Raw genomic sequence first — 18,371 nt, 5'->3', positions numbered from 1 at the left:
ATCCTGTAGGAGAAGGGGTTCCTGTACCGAGAATGGGCTCTCCCAGGGAAAATGGAGTCAGGAGGAATCAGGAGACAGCTGGTGGTACCCCAGAAATATCGCCGCCAGCTGCTGTACCGGGCCCATGACATTCCCCTCTCAGGGCATCAGGGAACCTAGCGTACCCAGCAGAGTCTGCTACGAAACTTTTACTGGCCTGGGGTCTTTATTACTGTCCGACAGTACTGCCGATCCTGTGACCCCTGTCAGGGGGTGAGGAAGGCCTGGGACAAGGGGAAAATGGCTTTAGGACCCTTGCCCAGCATAGAGGAATCTTTCCAGAGGGGGGCCAGGGTAAAAAGGGGGGCTCTGAACCAAGAGAGCCCGAATCACAGACCTCCAGACTGGAACACTGGGAGAAGACCCCAGCCCAGTTGGAACCCCAGGGGTATTGGGGGGGGGAAGGGCACGGGCCGCATAAACCTTTCCACAGGTGAACTATGAGTGCCATCGAGCACCCCCGACCTAAGGGTGGGCGTGAAACTGGAAGGGCCTGGTGTAATTCTCACCAAGGAATGGGAGGGATGCTGGCGCATCCACGGGAACAGGGGTAGGTTCGAACTTCCCCAGGTCACTGGCTGAAGTGACCCCGCTCAGTTCGGTCTCGAAGGGGGGAGAGATGTGACGAACTGGGACTGTTCTTAATGTGGTCTTTGAATGCTGAGTGGGGAGTGTTGGCTGGGAAGACAGGGGAGTGTGGCTAGGACGGTCTGCATTGGGGGATGGGAGACTGGCCGTGAGGGAGAATACCTGAGCATGTAACATGAGAACCCAGGAAGGGGTTAGAGGCCAGGTGACACCTTTGCCCGGGAAACTGAACATAGGCTGGGGGGAGAGTTTCAGAGCTGACTGGGAGGCAGACGGGACTCTGACCTCCCAAAGGGGCTGTGGTGCCCTGGGACCCCAAGATGCACCTAATTGGGGGGGGGGTCCTGTTGTCTGTGCCTGCAAGACCTGTCTTGGACTGTGTTCTTGTCGTCTAAATAAACCTTCTGCTTTACTGGCTGGCTGAGAGTCATGGTGAATTGCAGGAAGCCGGGGGTGCAGGGCCTTGTGTCCCCCCTCACTCCGTGACAACTGGTGGAGCCCTACGGCTCAGTGCCCAGCGAAATTATAACCCAGGGAACCAAAGAGGAGCTCCGGGCACAGGGCAGAGCGGGTTCATGCATTTGATCTTTACCCCTCATGGGCTTGATCAAAACCCTCTCCAGGGCAGAAATGAACTGAACGCCGGGGCCCTGCAGCGTATAGCCCGTGGCACCTCCACCTGATACACCGGTGCAGTCAGCAGCCTGTGCCAAGATGCACCCAGGCCTGGCACTGAGGAGCATCAGGAAGGGGGTGGGTAGGGGCGGAGTCCAGGCTAGCAGGGATGAAGGGGGCACCAGTAGAGCTGTGGGGCAGGACCAAGGCACGGTCCCTCACTATTGCTGACCCACAGCACTGTTGCTAGTCCGTCTGAGCCCCACAGAGATTTGCCAATTACATACCATGGCACGGATGGCAAAGACAAGAGGGTTTTTTCACCTCTGCCAGGGCTGCCCCCTGACCTCCTGCTCACTGCCCAGCAAGCAACAGCCCGCTCCCCCAGGCCCTTCCCCACCTCTCCAGCACCGAGCGTGGCTGCAGCTCCTCCGATGGGCTCTGCAGCGGCTGCATGCACCCAAGGTACTTCCCCTCCAGCCCTGGGGTCGGCTGGAAACCTGGTGCTGGGATTGCACAGCCAGACGGATCCCGCTGCTATCACTCCCCTCCTCCTGCACCAGCTGCTCTGCCACCCCAGCAGGAGCCGCGAGGGCAGATGGCAGCTGTGCCACCTCCCCCTCTAGGAGAGCGAGGGGGTGTGGGCGGGAGAGATCAGAGAGACGGAAAGGGAGAGAGAGGCTCAGCACTCAGGCACCTGCACTGATACACTCAGACCCAGCAGCCTTCCTCCTTCAGCCATGGCCCACTCCCCTTGCCTAGCTGCACCACACTGAGCAGGGGGTCTGGAGGAGATCTGTCTCTCTCTCTCTGGAAGCCCCTTGGGGAAAGACACCGGGTCCCCACTGTGAACCCTGCTGGCTCCAAGAAGAGAAGGAACAGACATCACTGTCTTCAGTCACTCCTGGTGGCCTGGCCACTTGTGATGCCCTAAAGGTCACAGCAGGCTGCAAACAGTAAGTCCACGTCGTGGGCTGGGCCAAGAGTTTATAAACACTCTTATTGCACTTCCAAGGAGCCCAAAGCACTTCGCCTTGCTGAGATGGAACCACCTCTGGGGTGGAGCGCAGCAGCTCGCAGCAACGCCGCACAGCAGGGGACGCACAGGGTCCCACAGTTGGTGCTTCTGGCCTTCCTCCATGGCCTCAGGGAGGGCTTCTGGCTTCGTCACGGCAGCACGGCTGACAGGGCACCAGGCCCACAGCGCTCACCAGTTCATGTTCTAATGTGCCACACTGGGCAGTCCTCGCCCCTCCAGTGCCTGGCAGGGGCATGGTGCGCAACCAGGAAGGTTCTGCCATCCAACCGGGCACGTGTCCGTCGGAGAGGCCGTGGAATCACTGCAGAAGCCTTCCTGCCGATGCACAGCCCCAGCTACCTGCCCTCCCTGCCCCAGCTGCTGCGGCTTGTCATCAGCGACACTTGCAGGGAAATTGGATCTCTGCTGCTTGGGGATCCCCCTCTACCAGTTACTCAGAGGGAGAGTGCTCCCTGAAGCGAGAGGAGACACCTGCCCACGTGCACCACCCTGAACAACGGCCCCTTTCTAGTCTCGGGGACACAGAGGGGATCCCCTGATTGGCACGTGCTCTAACGCAGCTGCAGGCAGGATTACGGGAGACCCACAGGGACAGAAAATCTCTAACAGCTCCAAAGCAACCCAGCTTCACTGCCAAATACACTCGAGTGGCTGGGCAGGACGCAGGGAGAGCCCTGCCACATCATCCAGCCCCCGGTCTCCAGTCACCATTGCGCGGCGTCCGCCAGCCTGAGAAGCAGAGAGAGGGCCCGTTCTACAGACCGCGGCCCAGCTGTGGAAGGCTGGGGCAGATGCACTGAGCCATCTGTGGCTTAGGGGTGGGGGTGGAGAGCTGGGTGCCCGCTGCATTTAAGCGCTGGTATTCGGCCGCACCCAAGATGCCTGAATGCCCAGTGGTCAGGGCCAGGGAGAAACGCCCACCATTGTCACATTACCGTATTTAAATATGCTAATGAGGCCTGCATGGTCAGTGGTGAGCGGAGGAAAAGCAGGCCCTTGTCAGAGAGGCCGAACCCACAGGGCGATGGGGACAGGGCAGAGGATTCAGGGGAGAAGAGGACATTGAAACTGAATCCACCACCCAACAGAACAGGGGTATTGGGCTCCCGGCTGTACCCAAACCCTAACCTGGGTCCTCTCTCCCGATCAAGGCCCAACCAAACCTCTGAAAGGGCCCGAGGGACCCACCTCCCACTGCAGCCCAGCACCAGGCTCCAGCAGGACTGTTTGAGCCACTCTCACCGGGCCAAATGCCGGCCGTGATGCTCTCCGAGAGAGCAGGTGGATGAAAGTCACCGCATGTGGCTGTGGGGAACCAGCCCAAAAGGAGTGGGATGGAAGGGGGAGCAGGGAAAATGATCTACCCCCAAACACTGACCAGGGAGGATGACAGCGGAGAGAGGGCCTGAAAGTGGGGAATAGATGGCAAGGTGTTGCAGCAGGAAGGGGAAAGTAACACGCAAAGAAAGCAGAGATAACTACAATCAATCGACGTGCCCCTCCCCATACAGAGCGTGTCCCTCGACCCCTGAGCCCCAGCTGTAATGGCCCTGCCCCCCCCGAGCATATCCCTCACCCCCTCAGCCCCAGCTGTAACGGCTCTGCTCCCCCCCGAGCGTGTCCATTGCCCCCTCAGCCCCAGCTGTACCAGCCCTACTCCCCCCCCCCCCCCAGAGCATGTCACTCGCCCCCTCGCCCCAGCTGTAATGGCCCTGCCCCCCCAGAGAGTGTCCCTTGCCTCTCAGCCCCAGCTGTAATGGCCCTGCCCCCCCCGAGCGTGTCTATTGCCCCCTCAGCCCCAGCTGTAAGGGCCACACAGGAAGGAAAGCTGCTCTGTGCAGACATAAATGAAACTGACAGAATTCTGCTCTCCCCATTAAGAGAAATAAGGTGAAATTCTTAACACTTAGGGTAATCCACCATCGGAACAATATACCCAGAGTCGTGGGAGATTCTCCATCCCTGGCCATTTATAACTCACGTCCGGTTCTTTCTCTAACCGATCTGTGCTAGGAATTATTGTGGGCCGTTCTCTGGCCTGTGCTATCCAGGGGGTCAGATTAGTTTGCAATGGTCACTTTTGGCCTTGGAATCGAGCATCTCCTGACATTATTATTGATTGTCAGCACTGCAGGCTCAGAAATCCACCCCCTCCTTAGGCTTCACAGCTCGAGCCACAACTCCAAAAGGCCGTCTACACACTGTTTTTTAGGGTGCTAATGTGGGCCCCATTAGCCCATGTTTGCTAGGAGTCTCGCTCCCATGGGCGTGTGGACAAACCCTACAATACTGTCTTATTGGGGAGTATGTACGTGTGACAGATAGACAAACAGTCTGTCCATCCAGGGAGATGCAGGGACCGACTTATGAGACATCATTCAAGGAGTTCTATAAACAGAACCTGCAGAAACAGCTCCATAGAACGGAACATCGTCTATAGGGTTTCAGACCATTTTATAGGATTCAATAGAAAATTACATCCCGGAATACAAATGCCCTATAGAAAGGGCCTTGCTCACTGTCACCTTAGGCAGCTTTTAAGAGCAGCTTCCTTAGGTTTCATCCCTATTCAGTTCGACTGGGCAGTTCCATCAGGGGACACGACATGCGGAGGGTGTTAGCAGAAATGGGGCAGATGGGCAGCACCACAGTGTATAATGGGGAGCAATGGGGTGACATTAGAAACGGCTGAAGAGCTGGGACAGTCCTGCGTGGGGCTGTGGGACTGAGTCGTGGAGGGAAGAGCTGGGGAACGTGAACTCGGCTGGACAAAACAGAACGTGAGCTGTAGGGCAGATTCCTGCCCTGACTCTGGGGAGATAACTGGGGCTTTCCCCGTTGTATTTCTGTGATCACAGGAGCGCTCGCCGCCCGCTCCCTGCAGCTAGCGACGTCGGCTCAAAGTACGTGGGTAACATCTGGAGCCATCTGAGCGATGACTGGCACGTTCAGGCTGCCTTGAGCAGGGCAACCGTGTGCTTCTGCTCATCCAAACACCCAGCCACTTGCTGGACCCTTTAATATCCAAACCCATTTTAAAGGCGTTTAAAAACTTGGTACAAGGAACAGAAGCTAAACCCTGCCTGGGGCAGAGGAGGGAGCTGCATTTCTATAGTCTAAAGAGAGGAGGCACGGGGGATACAGTCTCTGTCTGTAAATACCTCCAAGGTAGCCATGGAAATGAAAGGAGGGAATTACGCCGACTCAGATGATGGCAGAAGGAGCAGCAATGGCCCGGAGCAGGAAAAGGAAGAGCTTAAACCAAATATTAGCAGTCAGAGCAACTGGGGCACCGTGACTGCACATCTCCCTGGACAGGAGAGACGCCTGACTTGTGTGGCTCCTATCCAGGCCAGCCTAGCCCCTTTGTGATTCCTCCAGTCCCATCGGAAGGCATGGTCACGACCCGTGGCAAGCCCAGCGTTAGTTCCAGCTCATTTCAACGCTGACAGCTCCACGTGAAACAGGACAGCTGGCTCCAAGCCAGAGGCAGGAAGCTGTAGGGCTCCACAGCAAACATCCAAGGCACGGCGGGAGCTTAACCAGCCCCGGTCTAGGATGGGATCGCATCAGAATGATCCCTGGCTCTTATCTAGCACTTTTCATCCACAGACCTCAAGGCGCTTGGCAAAGGCGATCCGATGGGGAAACGGAGGCACACAGCAGTGAAGTCACTTGCCCAAAGTCATCCACCCAGCAGGCCAATGGTGGGAACAGGATCCAGGTCTCCCAAGTCTCAGTCCAGAGCTCTAGCTACTAGGCCGCACTGCCCCCAGGAAGAACCCTCCAAGTCCACACTGCTCATTTAAAAGTAGAACAGGTGCATCAGTGGCGCAATAAAGGCAGGGCTGTGGCGATCCCTGCAGGGGAGAGCTCTAGCATCCCACTTTCCAGAGGCAGAAGTGCCGTTGAAACCTTTTGAGCAGCCGGCAGAATTCTGGAGCAGAGGCTCGGAGACTGATTCTCATGCCATCGTCACTGACACAGGCAAAGTGGGTCAACCCAGAAGAGGAAAGTTTTATAAGCTACCTGGCGGCGGGGGAGGGGATCAGAGTCCTATAACTTTCTAGGGCAATTTCTGCACAGCCGTACTGGTTTTGTCCCCGTTACGTTCCATAGGGCGTTTCCCTCGGGGTTCCCAGCACCCAGTGATATAGGACTGGAGAGCATTTTGCTCACTGACTACAGGGCACCTTCGCCAGGCTAGAAAACGAGGCATGTCCGGATTTGGGAAGTGAGGTTCAAACCCAGCCAGGCCATTAAGAAGGAAAAACTCCTCTTTTCCGAGGGTGGCCTAGGACGGGGGTGGGCAAACTATGGCCCGTGGGCTGGCCCCTTCTGCCTGGCCCCTGAGCTCCTGGCCTGGGAGGCTCGCCCCCGGTTCCGCCCCTGCTGCTCCCCCTCCCCCACAGCCTCAGCTCCCTGTGCCACCGGCACAATGCTCTGGGTGGCCGGGCAGTGCAGCTGCAGAGCCCGGCCTGTCCTGGTGCTCTGGGCGGCACGGCTGTAGCGCCACCAGCCACCGGCGCTCCAGGCAGCGCAGTAAGGGGGCAGGGAGCAGGAGGGGTTGGATAGAGGGCAGGGGAGTTTGGGGTGGTGATCAGGGGGCGGGGGTGTGGATAGGGGTTGGGGTAGTCAGAGGGCGGGGAACAGGGGGGTTGAATGGAGGCAGAGGTCCCGGGGGGCAGTCAGGAAGGAGGGGGGGTTGGATGGGGTGGCGGGGGGCAGTCAGGGGTAGGGGGTCCGGGAGTGGTCAGGGGATAGTGGATGGGGCAGGAGTCCTGGGGGGGCTGTCAGGGGGCGAGAAGCAGGGGGGGGGTCAGATAGGGGTCGGGGGCCAGGCCACACCTGGCTGTCTGGGGAAGCACAGCCGCCCCTAACTGGCCCTCCATTCAATTTTGGAAACCCGATGTGACCCTCAGGCCAAAAAGTTTGCCCGCCCCTGCCCTGGGTGGCCGTCGGGGCAGGAGAAAGAGGGGAGTTCTGCAGACTTTGACGGCAGCAGTGAGCCTGGGGACGTGGAGCTCTGAGTTACGACTCAAGAGCCCATTTGGCCCCTGTCGCAGACCAAGGGAAATCAGTGGGAGACACGGTCCTGATGGATGGACTCAGATTCACACGGTCTTGGACCGAAGCTAAACAGACTGAGGAACCCGCCCGCACAAGCACTGCAGAGGAGACTTCCTTACGCCCGAGGCTAGAATATGGAACAGCCACTCCCGGCTGCCACCCAGGTGCAGCAGTTCTGGCCTGGACCAGCAGGGGTGCTGAAGGGGGCAGGGCAGCATCATTGGTACTGGACCTTCGTGGGTTCCAGCCCGAGCCAGAAGATCACATTGCAATTGTACAGTCCAAGTCAGCTGACACAGGCCAGCTGTGGGTGTTTTACTGCAGTCTACTGCACAGGGGTCGCCAGCAAGGAAAACCCTGGGAAAATCTACCTACTGAGGCCAAATAAACACTGGAGTTAGCTGGATGGAAGGCCAAACAGAGAGCAGGGCGAGCTCAGACCCCCACCAGCTGGCTGCCCCAAGGGGACTCATAGAAGATTAGCGTTGGAAGAGACCTCGGAGGGACACGTGATCTTGCATCAGTGGCTTGAAATAACTAGCTGGGGGCGAGGAATATCTGAGGCTGAGGGGTCTTGTCTGGGATAGAACCCCTAGCCCATGGCTTTCTCTGAGATTCTCTCCCCAGCCAGCACTTGGGGAAAGTGCTATTTCTATAGGGCACAGGGACCACGGCTGGGTGCCAGTGGAGGCACGTCTCCTTCTCTGCCGTGCAACCAGGCTTGAAGGATAGAGACAGCGTGACCGAGCCAGTGACCCAAATCGGAAGGCCGTGCTCTTCCAGTCGCAGCTCTGCAGCCAGACACATTGCAAGCTCCCCACACAGACGGGGCGTGTATTTCCTGGGGCGCTTCAGGTACACCGACACTGCAATCAAAGATCTGCGATACCCGCCTCACAGGGTACCAGAGACCCCACCCCCCTCACAAGGTCTCAGAGTCTGGGTTCCAGCCCAGACGTCTTCACAATTTTTCGCCCCACTGCCCGAGCCCAATTCTATTGACCTGGGTTTTGGGACTCCGTGCCATGGTTTTCCAGCTCCTGGACAGAGCCAGAGAGGAGGGGAGAATGTGGGAGCAGATGGCCAAGCCCAAGAGCCCAGCCTTAGAACCTAGCCCAGCCCACCGCAGGCACAGAGCCTGGTGAGAGGCCTCCAGCCTATCTTATGGCCTCCATTCACGTTCACGCTGGGTTTATTTTATTTCACACTGGCAACGTGACATCTGGGCTCCCAGCACAGGACAGAAATAAATGACACCATTAAAATCAGCCCAGCTGCAGGCCCCACACACCCAGTGAGAAGTAATCACGCCACGTCATTAGAGACCGTATCATAATGCGCACACACATGGGGGGTGAACCTTCACTCTCGCCTTTCCTAACTTTTGAGCTGACTTCGCAATCTTATAGATTCCTAGATTCCAAGGCCAGAAGGGACCATTGTGATCATCTAGTCTGATCTCCTGTGTAACACCGGCCAGAGACCTTCCCTGAAATAATTCCTAGAGCAGAGCTTTTAGAAAAACATCCAGTCTTGATTTAAAAATCGTCAGTGATGGAGAATCCACCATGGCCCTTGGTAAATTGTTCCAATGGTTAATTACTCCTCCAGTTAAGTATTTACACCTTATTTCCAGTCTGAATTTGTCTAACTCCAACTTCCAGTGGTTGGGTTGTGTTAGACCTTCCTCTGCTAACCTGAAGATCTCATGATTAAATATTTGTTCCCTGTGTAGGGACATATAGACTGATCAAGTCACCCCTTAACCTTCTCTTTGTTAAGCTAAATCTCTCACTACAAGGCAGGTTTTCCAGTCCTTTAATCATTCCCATGGCTCTTCTCTGCCCCCCTTCCAATTTATCAACATCCTCCTTGCACTTGGGCACCAGAACTGGACACAGGATTCCAGCAGCGGTCACACATTTCCTAGGTTTTTAAAAAAAGCAAACTGAAAAAAACCCCAGACATTTCATCGTGTGTGTGACGAAGTGGGGGATTTTCTTGTGTTTTACTTGTTTTCGGTGGGGTTTCAATGGTTTGCATGCGGAGGGAGTGGGACTCAGTTTCCCTGGGTGTTATTGGTTTAACGAGGTGAGGGGAGAGGGAGTTGGTTGTTACAGAGGACCGGAGAGGGTACTTGGGACCCCAGCCAATGGCCTGGAGGATGGATACCCCAGCGACCGGTGATCTGAGACTCCGACCCGGAGACCCAGCTCAGGAGTTGCAGCCGGTTCTGGCCACTGGGAGAACAATGGGCTGCAGAGTGAGGACCCAGTGACCTAGCCAGCCAGTTCCAGCCAGAAGCAAGGAGAGGAGGCCCCAGTTTATGACCCCGTTTACCTGGAGAGAAGACAATGGACAGAGGCGGGGTTTGGGGCCGGGGATCTCAGATGCCCAGTGGGGAAGCAGGGGGCTCTGGGCTGGAGAGGGGGAGCAGGCAGAGCCCATCTGGATGCAGAGAGACTGGGATGTGCTGGGCTGAGGGAGGCCAGGCCTGAGGCCCTGAGGGTTTCCTGTGCTGTGTTCAACTTAATAAACCCTCCTGTTTTACGCTGGCTGGGAGTCACTCCGGTCTAGAGAACAGGGTTGCATCAACCCCTTTGGGGATGGAGGTCCGGGGGGTCCAGAGTGAGTGGACTCCCTGAGGGGGCCCACGGCGAGAAACAGGTGTGTTAAGGCTCAGAGAGGTGCGGCTTCAGGAGGTGGTGGGGCTTAACCCCGAAAGAGAGTGGACCCCCAAGAAGGGCTGTCGCACTGAAAGGAGCACCCTCCCACGGACCGCACGGGGCCAAGAGTGGGCATGATCTGTGAGTCCGTGACAGTGTGGCATCATATTGACGCTCACATGATTCATCAGCAAGGTTGGCACCTGGAGATCTACCCCACAACCTCTGTTGCTTGACCTAACTGAGTAACTGATAGCAGTAGTAGGTTGTCATCCTCTATGTGGACAACACAAGAGAGAGAATGAGATGTGCATCCTAATATCCCGGATGCCAGGGTGAGCCCCCACTGCCAAATTTTAAGTCCCTGTTCCAAAGCAAGAGGGCGCTAGAGATTCTGTACTAAACAGCTTTACGATTCTTTTTAAAACATGGGCAAAAAAAAAAAAAATCTCATTCTCAGACACTGTAGTATAGTTTTTGCTAAACTTTCCCCAGCAATTCAGCTTGAAGCAGACTCCCAGCACAGAACATTTCAGCCCGAACGGTTACAGTTTGCCAATGTTATAAGCAACTGAAAACAGGGTCTTCGAGTGGGAAGTGTCAGGCAGCCCCAACTAGAGCTGCCGCTATCAGTGTCATCTGTAATTAGGGTCTAATAAGCTGAGCATGGGTCTGGGAGCCAGGACTCCTGGGTTCTGTTCCCCGTCCTGCCACTGAATTGGTGTGGCCTTGTCTACATCACTCCACCTCTCTGAGCCGGTTTACCCACGCAGGCTGGGCGTGTTTTCCAGTCAGGCTACCTCAGCACAAGTGACAAGCCCTGGTATAATGCCTGGGCTCTAACAAGGCCCTGGCCCAGCGCTGCCATGCACTTGGGGGAACAGTGAGTGTGCCAGGGACTAGGTCAAGAAGTGCTAATACCATCAGTGGAGCCAATCAGCCCCTGCTGTGGATTAACTGTTTACAACAAGTCAATTAAAGCATTGTTAAATGGTAAAGTGCTGGAGAGGGGGCCCAGGGGAAGGAATGGGGCACATCCTGCTAGCGGGAGACAACAGTCCATAGTACAGGGGTGGCAGCCTGTGGCTCCGGAGCCACATGCGGCTCTTCAGAAGTTAAAAGGGGGAGCTTGTACAGGCACCGACTCCGGGGCCGGAGCTACAGGCGCCAACTTTCCAATGTGCTGGGGGGTGCTCACTGCTCAACCCCTGGCTCTGCCATGGGCCTTGCACCCACTCCACACCTCCCCTGAGCCTGCCGTGCCCTCGCTTCTCCTCCTCCCACCCCCAGAGCCTCCTGCATTCAGGAAACAGCTGATTGGGAGGGGTGGAGAGGGAGGGGGAGGCGCTGATCAGCAGGGCTGCCTGTGGGCAGGAGGCACTGGGAGTGGGGGGGGTGAGAGCTGACGGGGGGGGGGGGGGGGCTGCTGATGTATTACTGTGGCTCTTTGGCAATGTACACTGGTAAATTCTGGCTCCTTCTCAGGCTCAAGTTGGCCACCCCTGCCTTATTACATACAAAAAAGGACAGCCCCCCCCCCCCACCCACCAGTACGAGAGCACCCCTAGGATCCTGCGGGGGCCCTGACGTCAGCACAGACCAGAGGGGAGAGCGCCCCCTGGGGAGTCACCAACATGACAACAAGAAACTTTTCCTGGGCCAGGATAAAAGCCACGGTAGTTTTGACCAGCTGTGAGCCAGCTGGGCCATTCCAGGGCTGCTGCTGGTTGCGAGGTATACGTGTAGCTGCTCTCCCGAGGCGGCACCAGGCACCTCATGCCTGCACCAATGACATTTTGAGGCGAATGATTCTCCTTTCCATTTGCTTTTGGGGAGCCCTGGCAGTTGCCCTGTAGCACTGGGGAGAAGCGCAGTCTGGACAACCCGGACATGCCCTGTGGACAGCACAGCTCCAGCAGTCCATGCTCCCCCCTGCATGCGGACACCCACCCAGCTGGCTGTCGCAGGGAAGGGGGGTGTCCATACTCCCCTCAGGCTGGGCCCATGAACATCTGGGAGCCAGCAGCTCTGCATCAGAGGGTGGGGCTGCAGGGCTTGCACAGAGCTGGGAGATTCTGAACAGACCTTTCGCTCTCATTTAAACAGCCTCAGGACCGTCCCCCTGCTCCACTGGCCACGGCAGAGTAAATCCGGGCAGCACAGAGCCTGGAGGGGGCCGACCCAGGAGCCCTGCACCCATCTCACCAGGCAGAGTGACTCTGACCCCCAGCGACTCATGCATGAAGGGGCCAGTCAGGAGCCGGCCTGGCAGGCAGAGCCCACAGCCTCATGCCTGCTAAAGTCAGACCAGACCCGAGCAATCCTCCCAGGGCTCGGGGGCTGTCAATCAGAGGAGCAGGAGCTGGGCTGGCGCTCTGTGACTGAGCATGCTCCGTTCTACCTGCAATGCAGTGGCTCAGTTGTCCTCTATTAACCCAGCTGTATGCTAATCCCATCATGCCATCCAGGACCCTTATTAGCACAGCAGCAGAGCCGAAGGGGGGAGCATTTGCCTGGAATGGGGGGCGGAGGGGGAAGTGACAGGAAAGCAACTATTTCTAACTCCGCCAGAATGCAAATCCCAGCACAATTCCCTGCCACCGGCGTTTTGACAGAGCCAGACCCTGGTCGAGGGGCTAACGAAGCCCCACAAGCAGATCTGAGACGCAGGAGAGATACTGGGGGAGCATAACGCAGTGGGGCGCCTCATTCTGGGGGGAGGGGCAGAGGTAAGAGGGGCTCCACACACATGTCTCACGTGTGCACAGGGAGAGCAGAGGCAGCTGTTAGCCCCAGACCCAGAGGAGGCAGATGAACAGAAATCCCTGGGGAGGGAATCGCCAGGCTGTGCCCTAGGGTTGCTGGTGCAGCTGAAAGGGGGCAGAGCAAGGGGTTGGGGCTAGGGACAAGAAGAGACAGGGGGAGCCAATCTCCACAGCCTACTAGGGTGACCAGATGTACCAATTTTATAGGGACAACCTCGATTTTTTTGAGTCTCTCTCTTATATAGGCTCCTATTACCCCTCCACCCCGTCCCAATTTTTCACACTTGCTATCTGGTCACCCTACCGCCCACTTTAATCAGCTCCATTCTTTTTATGGGTGACTCTAGCCAAGGAATCCTGCGAAATTGCTCGAGAGCAAGTTCCTCCCACATGTACGCGTCCCCCTCCTGCGTGCGCCTGCCACATCTGGCCCCCCGCCCCCCAGCAGGGTCTGCACGCACCTGCCCTCCCGCACAGCCGGCATGCACACACCACCCCCAAATGACACCACCCCAACACCCCGCACAGCGCTTGCACTCTGCACAGGCGCACAGAGCAGGAGGCAAACGCTGCCGAGATGTTTCACTGTGCGCACAAGGGCATCAAAGGGAATGGCAGAGGCACCCCGCAGAAGCCGAGCCGCAGGGCTCTGGGTTAACTCCCCTAAGTTGCAGTGGGGGAGGTTTAGGTTGGATATTAGGAAACACTATTTCACTAGGAGGGTGGTGAAGCACTGGAATGGGTTCCCTACGGAGGTGGTGGAATCTCCTTCCTTAGAGGTTTTTAAGGTCAGGCTTGACAGAGCCCTGGCTGGGATGATTTAGTTGGGGATTGGTCCTGCTTTGAGCAGGGGGTTGGCCTAGATGACCTCCTGAGGGCCCTTCCAACCCTGATATTCTATGATTTACAGCTACCCATGGCACCTTTTGTCGGAGCGAGGTGAGTCCCAGGCCTGGAGGGTTCCTTATTGTCCCTCTCAGAGCATGGGCAGGGTATGGGGGCAAGGCTCTCTGTGGGTCAGAGGAGGGTGAGGGGGCAGCAGGAGGGAGGCTGCAGTGCTCCCCTCCTGGACAGGGGCAGCAGTGGGTAACACACCTGTCGCTACACTGCAATCAGAGGGGTGCCTGCCACACGCCTAGATGGACCCAAGCTAACTTTGGTCTAGGTAGCCCAGGTATCAGCAGCAGTGAAGCTGCAGCAGCACGGGCTGTGCCACCCCAGGTGCCAGGTGAGCTCTGTACCTGGGCAGCTGGACCGCACTGAAGCCAGCCTTGCATGGTTTGCTGCTCTGGTACCCACGTTAGCCAGCCGAACGCTCGCCGCACTCACACGTCCAATGTAGCAGAGACATACGCTCGGTCCCCAGGGATTAAAAACTCCGCCCCTGTTGTTCCTGGAGTGGGCGGAAACGAGGCAAATCGGTCAGCTGAGCCCAGCCAAAACCCTCGGGCAGGGACAATGCCTACCCTGGCCCTGCCGTGTTCCCTCGCAAGACAATCCAGAGCCTGGCAAACGTTTCTAACCCCACACGCTGGATTTCGTGGCTCGTGCCGGGGTAGCTGATCCCCACCAACTGTCAGCTAGATACAGCGACGCCAGCCCACTCACAACGCGCCCTACAATCTTTGTTCCCATTCCAACTGTGCCGTGCGAGTGGCGTTGGTTGTTTCCGGAGAACCTGCACACACTCTGGTCGCAAGATCTGCTCGGGAGAGGGGTTATCGGATATTGGAATTTCCGGGCATAACATTCTGCTACGACGGAGGAGGTCTCTGCTGACTCCCGCAGAGCCACTGACGTAGACAATGGTTGGGTCTCCAATGGGATCTTTCTTTCGTTCCTCCCGAGATGGTTATGATACTGCCAGCACAATTACACACAGTGTGAGTGCCCGTTTGGTTGATTACGTGGAGAGACAAGCAAGACAAGCTCCGAAAGCGGAGTTAAGCGGAAGATGCCAGCTGCCTGGGGCTTCAGCAGAATTCAGCAATGCCCCAAGTTTCGGTTTGGCTTCGTCCTGGGTGATAATCAGTGACCTAGCCCATTACGGGACATGCGTCTCAGGTAGCCAGGGTAAAGATATTCCATGGTAAATCCACACCGTGCTCACTCTAATATGTTTCAAGTACTAGAAGGCTCCAGATTTTTCTCTTTGGGTGAGTCTTTCCTTAGGTCATGTCTACACACTACTGTAAGGTCTCTCCTGTAGCCACTCTATGCCGGTGGGAGAGAGCTCTCCTGTCAACATAATTAAACCACCCCTAACAAGCCGACACTGCACTGTACGCACTACCACTTATGCTGGTGACATTTATGTCGTTCAGGGGGGTGTTTATTTCACCCCCCCCCCCCCCCCCCCGAGCAACAAAAGTTTTGCCGACATAAATGGCAGTGTAGACACGGCTTAAGAGAAAGTGCCTTCTTACCTCGAGTTAGCGCACACTAGTGGTAAGCCCTAGTGAAGACACGGCAGCGGGTCGTTTTCACACAAGTTAAAGACAATGGATCAGCCTAGGGCAGGAGTGCCCTAAAAGTGTGTGTGTGTGGGGGGGGGGCATAGGCACCCGAACCATGACTCCACCCCCATGCTGCCCCCCCCGAACACCTGCCATCACGCCACCCCTTCTCCCCGAGCCCCCACCCCCTGTGCCACCCCTTCCCCCCCAAGTCCCTGCTCCTGTGCTGCCTCTTCCCCCCCATAGCCCTGCCCCCACTCGCTCCTCTCTGCCCCCTCCCCCCGTCACTCACCCTCTGCATAACCCTCCCCCTTTTAAAAGTGGGGCGGGGGCATGGCCCCCTGGCCCCGCCTGTTCCAGCGCCCCTGGCCTAGGTCTACCTTGACCTGCAACTCATCTGAAAGCTACAGAGGGCCTTGTCTTCACTAGGGTTTTACCTTGTGCCAGGGTATTCCGCAGTGTGATTAGACACCCCAGCTGGCCCGTGCCAGCTGACTCGGGTTCGCAGGGTGCAAGCGGTGGGGCTTGTTTAATTGGGGCCAGGTGTGAAAGTAACTTAAAGGATTTACTGGTACGCCAGTGTCTTGAGCAGGGGGCAGGGCCTAAGCCAGAAGTGGCGTGGCCTCAACCAGAAGAGGCGGGGCCTTTAAATACCCAGGCCCTTTAAATCAAGATTAGCGGCTGGGAGCCCCCGGCCGGAGCTACCAGCTGCAGAGGCGGCTGGGAGCCCCGGGGCTCCAGGGTGATTTAAAAGGCCTGGGGCTCCGGCCACCGCTACTTCAGCGGAGCCCCCGGCCCTTTAAATCGCCGGCGGAGCCCCAGGGGCTCCCGGCTGCTGCCGCTACCCCAGAGCTCGGGGCTCTGGCAGAGATTTAAAGGGCTCCACTGCAGTAGCAGTGCCTGGAGCCCTTGGCCCTTTAAATCACTGCCAAAGCCCCGTCACCGCTTCCCCGGGGCTCCGGCAGTGGGGCTCGGGAAGTGATTGAAAGGACCCGGGGCTCCTGGACGCCACTACGACAAGGGAGCCCGGGCCCTTTAAATCGCCGCCCAAGCCCCGGGGCTCCCAGCTGTCTCTGTTACCCGGGGGCTCCGGCAGCAGGGCTCAGGCAGCGATTTAAAGGGCCTGGGGCTCCGGCCACTGCCAGGCACCCCAGGCCCTTTAAATTGCTGGTATGCCAGACAGGACCGGACCGGCTTACTTTCACCTCTGATTGGAGCTCAGGGTGCAGCCCGAGGTCTGGGACCCTCCCGCCTCGCACAGGTCAGCAGCAGGTTTTTAATGGTAGTGTGAACATAACCAACACGTGGTAACTGCGGGGAACCCGAGCTAAGAATACACTAAGTGACGACTTTGGGGCTAACCCCTTGGGAGGATAAAACAGGCACCCCAAGCCACACGTTCTAGCATGCAGAGCTGCCAGCAAATCATATCACCAAACCCCGGCACCCCTGCCTAGCCAGCTCGTGTACATCTGTGACGGAGAGCTTGTCTACACAGAAAGTTACACCAGTATAATTACACTGGGACAGTTAAACCGCTATTGTCAGCCCAGCGTAACTCCCCATGCGAACACTCCTACTCCAGAGATCATAAGGCTGAAAGGGACCATTCTGGTAATCCGGCCTGGCCTCCTGTGTAACGCAGGCCTCAGCACTTCCCGGAGTTAAGAGAGGCTTCTGCTGCTTTAGTTTACTTGGCTTTGGAAGCAGCTTACGCTAAACCAGAAAAAGCCACTCAAACTGGAACAAGCACGTCCACATGGGAGTTATACTGGTATCACTCTAGCAGTGTAAATCCACACCTTATATCAGCATAACTTCCCATGCAGACACGCACTAAAGAGGATTCAGAAATACCCAAAACGTCCCACGGACAATGTCGAGCACCCTGCTTTCACTAAAGAGATTCCAAATTCCTCTCTCGGCCTCTGGTCAATGACCTCTGGGACAAAGTGTGCTCGAGGTATCTGCATTACCCCTATAACTCTACAGAGTGATTTAATAGAGTGACCCTGAAAAAGATTTGGGGGGGCGTGGTGGACAATCAGCTAAACATGAGCTCCCTGCGAGACACTGAGGCCAAAAAGGGCTAATGTGATCCTTGAATGCAAAAACGGGAATCTTGAGTAGGAGCAGAGAGATTATTTCGCCTCTGGGTTTGGCGCTGGGGAGTGGATAGGCCTGGGGTCCCCTGCCTACCCCAGCCAGGGACTATTAGGGAAGAAGCCCCTAAGCCCCGGAGAACTAGAGTGAATTAGCCCCAGTTGGAGCCATAGAACTTCTGTTTCCCCATTAATCTAAAGGGGGCCAGAGACTATTGAGACTATTGTCCTCGGCCCGTGCAGAACTGGCTGTGACAGCATGGGGGGGAATGGAGCCAGGTCAGGGTAGCTCCCCATCCTGCCACGAGGGGGCGCTAACAGATAAAGACCACCTCCCCCTCCCCCCCCCCCTCGCCCCTGCCATGTCACAGAGACCTCAGGCGGCGCTAGGGAAAGGTGGGAGGAGGACATTATTCCTATGATCCCGGGCACTACGTTGAGAGAATTCCTCTTACTTCAAGGGGAAAGCGAATGCCGCAGAAATGCACCACGGTGCTGAATGGAATGAATGTCTAACAAATGCCGAGAGCCACCCGCTAGCCCAACAGGCCTCTCTCCAAAGTTCTCCCAAAAAGACAGGACGATCCGGGCAGTAAGGCAGCCAGAGGGTCTGTCCATGCTGCGATGACAAACCTGCGGCACCAAATCTCAGAGCCCAGATCCCGAGCTCTAGAATTGCAGGGTAGATGCTCCCACTCGGGCTGGACCCAAGCCCGCGATCAGGACTGGGCACAACCTCCTGCCTGCAGTACCCCAGGGCGCCCAGCTCCCCTGTCCTCTCGCAGCATTCGCAGCACATCGGATGACGCCAAAGCTAACCCATTGGAGTGCCTCCAGACACAGGCACCGGCCCGCTCTGGAGATAACACAGAAGCAGAAACAGGAGAGCTCTTTTCCAAAGGTGCCAACCGCTGCCCCATCCTGGGGATGCTGTGACACACAGGCCCCTAGGCAAAGGGTCCCCTATTCCTTGCAAACAACTCTCATCTCAGACCTGACCAACTCACTACATCAAATGCCTTGCTTTCAGG

General features: G+C 57.0%; 1 protein-coding gene across 38 annotated transcripts in view; it reads right to left on the bottom strand.

Moving 5' to 3' along the window:
- The window catches only part of CAMK2B (calcium/calmodulin dependent protein kinase II beta), a 141,833-nt gene that overhangs the window by 90,077 nt on the left and 33,385 nt on the right, over positions 1-18,371 (bottom strand). Inside the window, exon 1 of one of the 38 annotated variants that reach the window (XM_008178719.3) lies at positions 14,024-14,175. The exons of 35 other annotated variants lie outside the window; for them this stretch is intronic. The gene's annotated coding sequence lies outside the window, so the exon portion shown is untranslated. Of the gene's footprint in view, positions 1-14,023; positions 14,176-18,371 lie in introns of those variants that run through there. 2 more of the 38 variants (XM_065584361.1, XM_065584362.1) reach the window with 2 other exon arrangements.

The sequence above is a fragment of the Chrysemys picta genome, chromosome 2, assembly GCF_011386835.1.
Source record: "Chrysemys picta bellii isolate R12L10 chromosome 2, ASM1138683v2, whole genome shotgun sequence".
Classification (NCBI taxonomy): domain Eukaryota; kingdom Metazoa; phylum Chordata; order Testudines; family Emydidae; genus Chrysemys; species Chrysemys picta.
The sequence above is the reverse complement of the archived record's forward strand: the minus strand, read 5'-3'. Positions and strand labels throughout refer to the sequence as shown.